At 39.1% G+C, this 13566-nt stretch overlaps 1 non-coding gene across 1 annotated transcript; it reads right to left on the minus strand.

Moving 5' to 3' along the window:
• Nucleotides 1-923: 923 nt before the first annotated feature.
• Nucleotides 924-1030, minus strand: LOC140628844 (U6 spliceosomal RNA). Its single transcript, XR_012026778.1, has one exon. It is a non-coding gene; the product is annotated as a U6 spliceosomal RNA (small nuclear RNA).
• Between the last annotated feature and the right edge of the window lie 12536 nt (nucleotides 1031-13566).

The following is a 13566-nucleotide window of genomic DNA, read 5'->3' on the forward strand; positions in this document are numbered from 1 at the left end:
GATTTCCATACTCTTGTGAAGAGACCCTGATGCCTCTTTCTATAATGCTTTGTTTGGCGAGAGCAAACATCTGGAAATTGACTTTGGTTAGAGTTCATGCAATCTACAAACCCAAGGCTGTCCTCTTTGGGTTTTTCTATGTCATTATGCAATAACACCATCAGGAGTTCGGTTTCTTGGACACTTATGCAGTAAAGGAACACACAGAACACAAAGGAAGTCTGCTTCTCCCTTTGCCTCTGTCTCTGCCTCTCTCTCTGTGTCTCTCATGAATAAATGAATAAAATCTTAAAAAAAAAAAAAAAAAGAATGACTCCTTCTGATCAGATTTTGCTGCTGTGGCATATGTTTCCTGAAAAGATGAAGAGCCCTGCAGAGGGATGGTACTGGCCAGAGAGGGCCACTCTTAATGTGTGCTTTAACTTTTGACTTTTACAGCCAAATCTGAACTACACTTCCCCGTTTGGGCTTTGATCTAAGCCTTAGTTGTTCATTACACATCATTATAAACCATTGCTTTCAATTTCACTGCCTTTCTTCATCCCATTCTCCTTGGCCTGCCTTTCTAGGTTCATTAAAGGAATTATTTAAAAAAATATTTTATTTAAATTCAATTTACCAACATATAGTATATCACCCAGTGCTCATTCTATCAAGTGCTCTCCTTAGTGTGCATTACCCAGTTACCCCATGCCCTCCACCTCCCCTTCTGCAACACTTTGTTTGTTTCCCAGAGTTAGGAGTTTCTCATGGTTTGTCTTCCTTTCTAATTTTTCCCCACTCAGTTTCCCTCCTTTCCCTTTTAGTATCCTTTACTATTTCTTCTATTCTACCTATGAGTGATACCATATGATAATTGTCTTTCTCTGATTGACTTATTTCACTCAGCATAATACCCTCCAGTTCCATCCATGTCAAAGCAAAAAAACATGGAATGCTTCATGAAATTGCATGTCATCCTTGCACAGGGGCCATGCTAATCTTCTCTGTATTGTTCCAATTTTAGAATACGTGCTGCTGAAGCAAGCACCATTAAAGGAATTATTTGATAGAAACAGCATTAACAGAAACCAACAGTCCTTCTATATTTCCATATTTCCTCTTTTACACCCATTCTTCTCTCTGTCTCTGTCTCTCACTTGCACTCTCTCTCTCTTTTTAGTAAAATCACCTGCATTACTAAGTCTTTGTAATTAATTATTTGTACCTCTCAACTTTCACATAGTCCCTGACGTACCTAAGAAAAGCAACTTTGATAATGTACTACTCAAGTATACATTGTTTTCAAAGTTGCTTTTTCTTCTGCCCTTATGTAAAATGTAAAGGTCTTCACAATATTATAGTCCCACTCCCATTTAATTGTCACCAGGGCAACCAGAACCTTCAAACCACTGGCAGAAGTTGTAGTTGCAGGTGGAATGTGGGAAGGCCTACACTACCCAGAAGGCCTGCACTCCAAAAGCTGGCCTAAGTCTTCCCACATAGTGGGCAAGAGGTTGAAGTTGCTGAGAAATATGTCACTTATGCTAATGGTAGCCATAGGTGGTATTTCTAAGTGACAGGATTCTATGGCTCTGATCTGCTGGTTGTGGTACATCATTGGCTTTTGTGCATGGGGGAAAGGATGCAGGTTGCAGGTGAGTTTAAAGGAGCTGCATTTACCAAGGAAATACTGCACCACTGTACCCGAGCTGTCTTTAAGGAGCTAGAAAGGTTTTGGGAAGTTTTGTCTGTCTGTTTGCATGTTGTTGTTCAGAATAAACAGACACATGGGCTGGTGGAGAACCTGTCAATGTCAAGTTTTTCTCTCAGCTTCAGGAGGGAGAAAAGCAGATCTTAGTCCACAGGATAAAAGAGACAGAGACAGGGATAACTGGGGGGTAGGGAGGAGGCAGCATGTGAAATCTAAGAAATTTAATGCATTCATCTATAATTTCCTATGTTCTTCTGAATCATTCCTTCATCTATTCTTGAATCAATACAAAATTCAGTTTTAATTTGGATGAGGAGGTATTGATTCAGTCTATCATGGGGAGCTCTCAGAAGACATCTAGTCTAACCCTTTCCACTATTTCTTTATTCTTTAATTTGTTCTTTCCTTCATTCATTTATTTACCAACGTTTTTGAATGTTCATTACATTCAAGGTGCTAGTGATACAAACATAAGGAAGACATGGTCCCTTTTCTGAAAGAGTTCACTTCCTAGTGGGAGGCAGAGATGGAAGAGCGAGTTAGCAGACTGAGTAGAAAGTAAAGGGACTGAGTTGTGTCCAGTGTACATGGGGGCACAAAAAGGGAGGATGATCACTTTCACCAAAATGAGTTTAAATAATAATAATAATCCAAAGAGCAGGTAACAGCACTCCTAATGAAGCAAACGAGGCGTGGAGAGGGGAAGTGAGCTGCCTATGGCCTACGTGGAGGCAGAACTTGATACTGTCTTGCTATTAATCATAAAGGGATTTGGAGTCACACCACAGCACAGTCGTGACAAGTTGGCCTTGCCTCTGTAAATACTTAGAAATACCCAAACCATTTACTCAAAGAACTCCACAGAAGCAAAATCGCACTCTCTTGCGGAACGTGGAACACTAGAGAACATGATGAGAAATAAAGAATCAGTGCTCCCTCCCCTTTTCTCAGGCTGCTTCTGCTCTGCCAGAGTCACCCAAGCCAACCTGGACTTGGAGTCTTCGTGAGCCTCTTTCTAAGAAAGCTGTCACCAGGATTGATGGTCTGGGTTGGTAAAGGACTAGATTTCTAAACATCCCTAACTGAGAGCTTAGATCAGTAGTGCACCTGTCACTCTCATCTGAGAGGTAAAAAGGAATCCACTCTGCTGGAGGCATCATCAGCAAGGAACAATTTTATTGCATTTGGAGGGAAAAAAAATTTCCCTTCTCTCTGGTGAATCTGAATGCCTCATTTCCCAACCATGCCACCTTTTGGAAACGTTACTGGAATTACTCCCATGACCAACTTCAAAGGGCTCTTCTATTAAGCCATCATCAGAGGTTCTATTTCACAAGGCTTGAACATTAAGAAAAACAACAACAATAACAACAGACCTAATCGGGGAATCTGATTTTATCATTATTTGCTAATAATAAAGGCAAGGGTAAGGAATAATTAGCTCACCACTTTCCTTGAACATTAAAAGCATATTTGTGGAATAGGCCCATATCCTTTATAGAGATAAGGTATTGTATATCAGAGGAAATAAGATGGTAAATGATTTATCTAAAATATGCAATAAATGTAGTGGGTGGGGGGGCAATGATCCAGACTCTCGACTCAGGATTTAATTTCTTTGGGTCACATTATACAATTAGAAAATAAAAGTGTGTGTATAAGATATGGAAATGTGGAGCGCCTTGGGTGGTTCAGTTGGTTGAGTATTCCACTCTTGATTTTGGCTCAGGTCATGATCTCAGAGTCTGTGTAGGGCTCTGAACTCAGGAGGGAGTCTGCTTGGGATTCTTCCTTTCCTTCTGCCCCTCCCCCATGTGCATGTTCTCATTTTCTCTCTCTCCCCCTTTCTCTCAAATATAAATAAATAAATATTTTTAAAAAGATCTAGAAATGAGTATGTGCCACGAGTCTATACCATACAGCAGGCTAATGAGAGGAATACTGTACCACAAAAGTTTCTTTTCACATTCTGTCACTTGAATGGGAATGCTAGTAGTAGAAAATAAAAGGAGTTTCTGATAGTATTTATAATTTTTTCTTTTCATTTCTTAAATTTATATGGCAAACATTTTTATGGGGCTTCCTATGTACTAAGAGTTTTCTAAAACTTATAAAAGTTGTAAACTCATTGAATACTTACAGCTACCTTTTAAGCTATGTAATATTATATCCCCAATCTACAGACATTAAACAAGTTTATTTAAAATGCAAATTTGTTAATAAAGGAACAAAGCAGTTATACGTTTGTGTCTCATAATTATTCAAATGGATTAGACTCATGGTTGGATTCAAAAACATGTGAAAATTAGACAACCATTTTTGAACAACCAAGGAGTCAAAGAAGAAATCAAAAGAGAAATTAAAAAATATCATGAGACAACTGAAAGTGTAAACCAATATACGAAAACTTCTGGAATGCAGCAAAAGTAGTTCTAAAAGGAAAGTTAGGGCAGCCTGGGTGGCTCAGTAGTTTAGCGCTGCCTTCAGCCCAGGGTGTGATCCTGGAGACCCGGGATGGAGTCTTATGTCGGGCTCCCTGCATGGAGCCTGCTTCTCCCTCTGCCTGTGTGTCTACCTTCCTCTGTGTGTGTGTGTGTGTGTGTGTGTGTCTCTCATGAATAAATAAATAAAATCTTTAAAAAAATAAAAAATAAAAGGGAAGTTAATAGTAATAAACACCTACATTAAGAAAAAAGAAAGATCTCAAGACGCCTGGGTGGCTAAGCGGTTTAGCACCTGCTTTGGCTCAGGGAGTGATCCTGGAGTCCTGGGATCGAGTTCCACATCAGGCTCCCTGCATGGAGCCTGTTTCTCCCACTGCCTGTGTGTCTGCCTCTCTCTCTCTCTCTCTCTCTCTCTCTCTGTCTCATGAATAGTCTTCTTAAAAAAAGAGAAAAAAAGAAATGGAATATTACTCAGCCATTAGAAACGACAAATACCCACCATTTGCTTCGACGTGGATGGAACTGGAGGGTATTATGCTGAGTGAAATAAGTCAATCGGAGAAGGACAAACATTATATGGTCTCATTCATTTGGGGAATATAAAAAAATAGTGAAAGGGAATAAAGGGGAAAGGAGAAAAAATAAGTGGGAAATATCAGAAAGGGAGACAGAACATGAAAGACTCCTAACTCTGGGAAATGAACTAGGGGTGGTGGAAGGGGAGGTGGTTGGGGGGATGGGGTGACTGGGTGGCGGGCACTGAGGTGGGCACTTGACGGGATGAGCACTGTGTGTTATTCTATATGTTGGCAAATTGAACACCAATAAAAAATAAATTCACTTAAAAAAGAGAAAAAAGAAAGATCTCAAATAAGCAACCTAGCTTTATACCTCAAGAAACTAGAAAAATAAGAACAAATTAAGCCCAAAGTTAGCATTAGGAAGGCAATAATAATTTTAGAGCAGAAATAAAATGATCGAAAAGATCAATGAAACTTAGAGTTGTTTTTTTTTCAAAGATAAGCACAATTGTCAAATCTTTAGCCAAACTAAGAAAAAAGAAAGAAGACTTGAATAAAATCACAAATGTAAGAAGAGGTGCAGAAATACAAGTGGTCATAAGAGACCACTATGAACAATTACATGACACCAAAGCAGACAATCTAGAAGGAATGGATAAATTTCTAGAAACATATGACCTACCAAGACTGAATCATGAAGAAATAGAATATCTTAACAGACCAATAAAAAGTACAAAGACTAAATCAGTAATCTAAAACCTTCCAACAAAGAAAAGCCCAGGACCAGATGGCTTCACTCGTGAATTCTACCAAATATTTTTTTTAATTTTTTTTAATTTATTTTTTATTGGTGTTCAATTTACTAACATACAGAATAACCCCCAGTGCCCGTCACCCATTCACTCCCACCCCCCGCCCTCCTCCCCTTCTACCACCCCTAGTTCGTTTCCCAGAGTTAGCAGTCTTTACGTTCTGTCTCCCTTTCTGATATTTCCCACACATATTTAACGAAGATTTAATACCAATCCTTCTCAGACTTTTCCAAAAAATTGAAGAGGAAGGAACACTTACAAACTCATTTTATGAGGCCATAATTACCCTGATACCAAAGCTAGATGAAGGCACTACAAGAATATGAAATTTCAGACCAATATCCTCAATGAACATAGATGCAAAAATCCTCAACAGAAAACCAGCAAACCAATTTAACAATGTATTAAAAGGATCATACATTATGGTCAAGTTGGATTTATTCTTAGGATGCTTCAAATCCTAAGGATGGTTCAAATCTACAAATAAATCAATGTGACACACAGCATTAACAGAATAAAAGTTAAAAATCATGTGACTATCCCAAGAGATGTAGAAAAAGCATTTAACAAAATTCAACACACTTTCATGGTTAAAAAAAATCTCTCAACAATGAGAGTTAGCTATCACCTCTCTAATATTATCCTTGGTGGTGAAAAGGCAAAAGGTTTTTTTCTCTAAGATCAGGAAGAATGTAAGGATGCTCACTCTCAATACTTCTATTCAACACAGTATTAGAAGTCTTAACCAGAGCAATTAGGGGGAAAAAAAGAAATACAAGGCATCCAAATTGGAAAGGAAGAAGTAAAATTGCCTCTATTTGTAGAGATGATTTTATGTCTAGTAAAGACTAAAGACTCTACCAAAAACTATTCAAACTAATTAATGAATTCAGGAAAATTGCAGGGTACAAAGTCAGGGTACCAAAATCTGTTGCATTTCTATATATTAACAATGAACTATCTAAAAAAATAAAGAAAGCAATCCCATTTGCAATAGCACCAAAACAATAAAACATTTAGGAATAAATTTAACCAAGGAGGTTAAAGATCTGTACATTTAAAATTATAAAACACTGATGAAAGAAATTAAAATAGACACAAATAAATGGAAAGATATCCCATGTTCATGGAATGAATGAACTAATACTGTTAAAATGTCCAGGCTACCCAAAGCACTCTACAGATTCAATGCAATCCCTATCAAAATTCCAATGGCAGTTTTCATAGAAATAGAAAAAAAATCCTAAAATTTGCATGGAACCACAATAATTCCTGAGTAGCCAAAGGCAATCTTGAGCAAGAAGAATGAAACCAGAGGCATCACATATTCCTGATTTTAAATTATGTTGCAAAGATACAGTAATCAAACAATATGGCACCGGCATTAAAAAACAGACACAAAAGACCAATGGAACAAATTAGAAAGCCCAGAAATAAACCTCACAAATATGGTTAACTAATTTTCAACAAGGAACCAAAAATACAGAATGGGGAAATGATAGTTTCTCCAATAAATGTTATTGGGAAAATTAGATATCCACATGCAAAAGAATAAAATTGGAACCTTATCTAATACCATATACGAAAATCAACTCAAAATGAATTAAAAATTTAAACTTTAAACATGAAGCCATAAAAAGCGTAGAAGGAAACAAAAGGAGAAAGTTCCTTGGCATCAGTCTTGGTGCTGATTTTTGGGCTATGAAACCAAAAAAAAAAAAAAAAAAGCAAAAATAAACAAGTGTGATTGCATCACATTCAAAAGCTTTTGCACAGCAAAGGGAATAATCAACAAAACAAAAAGCAATCTACGGAGCTAGAGAAGACATTTGCAAACCATAGATCTAATAAAAGATTAATATCCAAAGTACACAAGGAATTCATACAACTCAACAGCAAACAAACAAAAACTAAATAACATGATTGAAAAGTGGTCAGAACCTGAATAGACATTTCTCTAAAGAAGACAATAGAGATGGCCAACAGAAATATGAAAAGGCACTCAACCTCACTCATCATCAGGGTAATGAAAAATCAAAACCTCCACCTGTCAGGATGTGGTAGGATTAAAAACAACAAGAAGAAAAGATAGCAAGTATTGGCAAAGATGTGGAGAAAAGAGCATCCTTGCACACTGTTGGTAGGAATGGAAATTGATACAGGCATCAGGGAAAGCAGTATGGAGGTTCCTCAAAAAACTAAAAATAGAACTACCATATGATCCAGCAATCCTATGTCTGGATATAGATCCAGAGGAAATAAAACTCCCATCTCAAAGAGATACACGCATCTGCATGTTCATTGCAACATTATTCACATTAGGCAAGACATGGAAACAACCTACTTGTTCATCAATGGATGAATGGATGAAGAAAATATGGTGCATACATTCAATGGAATATTATTCAGCTTTTAAAAAAGGAGGAAGGAAATACTGCCATCTGCGACAAGGTGAATGAACCTAGAGGCATTATGCTTAAGTGAAATAAGCCAGACACAGAAAGACAAGCACTATGTGATACCACCTATATAAGGAGTCAAAAATAGTCAAACTTACTGAAGCAAAGAGTCGAATGGTGGTTTTTCAGGGGGAGAAGGAAGTGGGGGTTGATGGTTCAAGCACAGAAAATTTCAGTTTTGCAAAATAAGTACGTTTTGGAGAACCACTATACAGCATAGTGCCCATCACTACCAATCCTTTATACTTACTTTGCCAAGAGGGTAGATTTAATATTAAGTGTTCTTACCACTAAACAGCAACAACAGTAGTAATGATAAAGAGGAAATTAGGGGAATTGATGTATATGTGTATGGCCTTGATGGTCATAACGGTTTCACAGACATATATTTATCCCCAAACTTCTCAAGTTGTGTACATTAAGTACATACAGCTTCTTATGCCAATCATAACTCCAGAATTCTTTTAGAAAAACAAACCTATATTGCTTTCACAATAATAAGGAGTAAAAGAAACTTGATTAAGAAAAATTGCCCATTTCCATTTTTCTGGGCAATCAGTACCAATGGTCCGTGATCCTGACTTATGTATCATCATTGGCTTTTGGAAGAATTGTGGTAACTGCCACATGATTACAGACTATGACTCAGGAGCAAAGTGAACTTGGGGTCCCAATACTTCTGCTGTCTTTCTGGCTAATTTTAGTTGTCTGAAGGAGACAGACGAATGGATCCAATCGCTAAAGCAGACAGAGTATGGACGCGCAGTGCCAGGTTCATGCTGTAACTGGTGATCACACCTCAGTAGAACCTTGCAACACTTCTTGTAATCCCAGCTGGGCCTCCCCTGAGCAGAGACAGCAATTATATGTAGTGCTTTGCAGAGGTAAACAAATGTTCATGGGGGACTGACTTATAATCAGCCAAGTCATTTCATTTATGGCTTGCATCGAATTGGAATGAAGGCCTGTGATCAGGGAAATCGAGCATATTCATTTACTGTCTCAGCAAGTGTTTTGAGAACTTAGGTACATTTCTCTTTCCCTTCAGAGATATGACCGTACAGCATATTGAAGACTCAGAAAGCACTTTAGAAATAGACTGTATCTTCAAAATAACTCTACATCTCCTCTTGTACTTAGCTCAAGTACACCAGTATGCATTTGGCCATTTTCCATTGCTATTATTTCTTATGACTCAGTGCCATATGCCTGGAAAGGCATAACATAAAAATTATATTTTTACGGGAACTTTGGTGGCACCATATTGTTTCCCTGTCTCTCTGACTCTTATTAACTAGGCTTCAGCAAATGCTTTAAAATGATGACAGCTGAGAGAATCATAAAAAAATATAGAGAAAAGACATGATAAGACTTTATATAGAATGAATTAAAAACCATAATAACATGACTTTCAGCCATTGATTAGTGAGAAACCAAAACTGTGAATATGAATGGACAGAAGTGGAAAACTACGTCCTGAAGTTGTGACCATGCTTGTCCCGCTCAAAAGTCTCTAAGACCACCAGTCCATCTAAGAACTGTGAGCAGGGGATCCCTGGGTGGCGCAGCGGTTTGGCGCCTGCCTTTGGCCCAGGGCGCGATCCCGGAGACCGGGGATCGAATCCCATGTCGGGCTCCCGGTGCATGGAGCCTGCTTCTCCCTCTGCCTGTGTCTCTGCCTCGCTCTCTCTCTCTCTCTGTGTGTGTGTGACTATCATAAATAAATAAAAATTAAAAAAAAAAAGAACTGTGAGCAGAATTTCAGTTTCAAAGACAGAAAATGGCTAGGCAGTCTGGAGGGTGAAAACAAATTAAGTGAAGTCCCTCAGAAGAGGTGTAGAAGCTAGTTTGGGAACCAAAATAATGTGCAGGATAACAATTCAAATCATTAGGTCAGCAGTTTGTGACTGGGTATTAAGCTGTGAATTAAAATAGGGAGTGGTCAAAGAAAGGTTCCTGGAGGACTGAAGGCTTCAAGGAGTCCTTTCAGAAAAGGAAAATTGGGGGGCACCTGGGTGGCTCAGTGGTTGAGCCTTTGGCTCAGGTTGTGTTCCCAGGGTCCTGGGATTGAGTCCCGCATGGGGCTCCCAACAGGGAGCCCACTTCTCCTTCTGTCTATGTCTCTGCCTCTCTCTCTGTGTCTCTCATGAATAAATAAATTAAAAACCTTTAAAAAAAGAGAGAGAGAAGGAAAATTGGGACTCCTCCATGGAAGTTAAGAATTGTGCTAGGACTGAAGCAGTTGGCATTAGTCTCAGATTTGGGCTCTTACACTCACCTTATGACTTTGGGCAGGTTTATTTTATAAGCACTCATAAAACATTCCATATATAGCAGACACTTTCTAACTCATGTAAGCCTTATAATAATTCCATGAAGTAGTCACTATCATCCTCATTTTTACTGTAGAGGAAACAGAGGAACAGAGAGGTTAAGTCACTTGACCAAGACCACACAGCTAATATGTGGCAGAGCCAGGATTCAAACCTAGGTAGTTCTGATCCAAGTCTACACACTCAGCCACTCACTATGCTACAATCTGCCCAGCTTTTCTGATGATTGTTTTTTTCATTTATGAAAAAATTGAGACAATAATTCCTTTTGACCCTATCATGAGCAATAAATTAGAGTCAGTAAAAGTGCCTGGCACACAGGAGGCACTCAATAAAGAGCTGCTGCTTTTTGTAATTTCCTCTCTCCTTGAAGCTCAGCTTCCTCCTGGTCCTTGGAACGAATCTTGCCTCGGATCTTCTACCCCTGCTTTGATTCTCAAGTGCCCCTCACTATATTTCACTTATTTTTTTGAGTACTTTCTTTGTATATGTTATATCCCTAGCCTCAAGTGCCTGCCTCACCCTATGGAGCAGATCGATATAACCCCTCCTCATTGGCAGTCATAGAGTTGTACCTAGTTGTGTTCGAGATGGCGCATCTGTGAAACAGTTGGTGACTTCTGTCCATTCTATGCACTTAGTGATGCAGCAGACAGTTCATAAATGTCTGTTGATTATGTGCCTGGTCTGGTGTGACGTGATGTAGGATCAATGAAAAGACAGAGAAAATGAAACAGGGTAGAGAGAGCAGGAAGGACAGAAGGGGTCAAGGGGTCTTATGCTCCATCCAAGAGCCCATGCAGACCCTGGCTTTGCTCAGCTTTCATCCTCAGGAGCCATCAGGTTGCCCCTAGATGCCCCTTCTCTCCTCCTTCCCTCTCAATACCATTTACCCATCCCTCATCTATGGGCTTTTGGGCCCAGCTTCCAGAAGCTAAGTAACCTGATAAAAGTAATCTGCACTAAAGCGTTCATTCAGCTAGCAGGTTAATGTGTTATTCTTCCTGGGTAATTTGTTCATTTCGAGAGGGGTTTTTTGAAGACATTAAGCATGATGGCACAAAATTTGAGGTCTCATTGCAGCCCAAAGAGGAAAAGAGTGCTTCCCACGACCCAAGCTTTCAAGATTAGCTGCATTCTGGTGTCTATGGTCGTTTGCAAAGTCACCCTGGTGCCAAAGCCACTGTCTTATGGCTTTTAATATGTCCCACCCACTCAAGTTTGGCTCAAAGAGGAAAATGCACGATCCTCCTTACGTATCCTCCCTGGACCCGGGAAGAAAATTCTCCTGATCGCAAGAGAGGCTGAGAAATGGGCCATTTGGCCAGGGATGAAAATTGCCAACACTCATGATCTGGTGGGCGGTGCTCTTATTTAATTCAGTAGGTACTATCATCATCCCTTATCAAATGAAGAACCAGGGCACAGAGAGGGTAAGTAACTTGCTCCAGGTAACACTCGAGCTAACTGAACACATGGCTCTAGGATCTGTGCCCTTAATCACTATACTATACCCTTCAGTATCTCAAGTTCAAGTCCCCTCTTCCCACATAGCGTCAGCAGATAGACCAGACACCACCATGGGCTCATAGAGACTTACCAGCGAGGTACATGCCCTTGTCCCACATCCAGGATATTGCAGCCATGCCCCCGTTCAGCAGGGCAGAGACAGGCCACTGCTCTAGCATTCTGACCTTGCTCCTAGGAGCCTAAGTTACTCTGGGACTGATAGCACCTTCTTTCTTCTTCCAGACATCAACCTGTGTTGCACAAAGATTGACGAGGAACTGCCCTGAAAACCCTCCCTTCTCCACTCCACTCCAGAATGGGAAGGAATGCCTCAACCTGGTTGGCAGCCAAGCTGAAGGTTTGATAGGAAACACCTGAGGTGTGACTAATTATCTTTTCTAAAAGGAAAAGGAAAATTTACGAAATTAACCCTTCCGTAAGACTACCGACCAGCCAGTCTTTTCTCTGTCCCCGACGTGCCCTCGAATTGCCGCCTATAAGCCCATGTGCACCCTGTGACTTCAAATCTGCAGTGCCCTTTACCTTCTCTCACTAAAGGGGCACTCGCTATGTGCCAGGCACAGTCAGTGCTTTCCAAACCTTGTCATTTTGAATCCCACCACATCTGCTATAAGGAAGATTCTAGAATGACCTCACTTTCTATAGCAGGAAATCGAGAAAGATTAAATTAACTTATATATTATATTACCAAGGGATACTTTTGAGCTTCTTGCCCATTCTCAGCATTGGTTTGTTACCATTCAGTTTTTCCTCCGGTTCCATGATTAAGAATGCCTGTTCATTATCCGTATGACATTCACAATATCTCCAATGCAAAATGCAATGAGATAGTCATTATTGTATCCACATGTTGCATGGAGGTTAGAGCATGTTTTGGCATGACTAAAAGTCGGATACTTGAAAATGTGAAAATGGGAAGAGCAAGGGTTTCCTATACATGCGAATATGTATCTTTCACATTAACGTTCGTTGTTCTTTCTGTGATGACAAATCTAATGGAATTAGGATGTGAAGTGCTTTCCACTTGACATAGTTTAGGGCCTGGCAGAAGCGTTTGATTTGGCCTTGGCCTTGCATAAATAATTAAAACACAATCCAATCCAGGTGCCTTTTTAAAATAATGAATTCAGCTCATCCACATTTACAAGGAATAAGAGCAGTGTTTTCTTCAACAGATAAAAAAAATATATTTCTGTCTGATATTTTAACCATTCCAAGAACAGAAGCACAAAAAGCTCAGCATAAAAAGAAGAAAGGTGGAGTAAGGGAGATGATGGAAGAGAAGAAAGAGAGATGGCTGGAAGAGAGACAAAGGGCTGCAGAAATATTTGGAGAGGATAAAAGAGCAGTTGTTGAGAAATGCATGGGAAGAGAGAAATAAATAGCAGAAGGTGAGAGAAATAGAAGTAGTTTATTTGAGAGGCCTAATTCTCACATCGAAATAATTATCTCTCCAATTTAATACTGCTTTATTAGACAGATTGCCAAAATTAAAAAAAAATCCTTTAAATGTCCCCAGTATTAGCTTAAAAAAACCTAGATACAAATCTTTGGGCTCTCCAGATCATTATCCTTATGAATACTCATGGATGCAATCAGTGGAAAAATATAATTTTGCATCCTAACCTTTTATTAACGTTATTTCCTGTACAATTTTCTGTTTTTCTACCATGTTCATATAATTTCACTGCATTAATATATAATAAATACTTCAATCATTCCCCTTATTATTGGATATTTAGGTTGTTTTAAGGCTTTTGATATTAAAATGAAA

Source organism: Canis lupus, chromosome X (assembly GCF_048164855.1).
Source record: "Canis lupus baileyi chromosome X, mCanLup2.hap1, whole genome shotgun sequence".
NCBI classification, from domain to species: domain Eukaryota; kingdom Metazoa; phylum Chordata; class Mammalia; order Carnivora; family Canidae; genus Canis; species Canis lupus.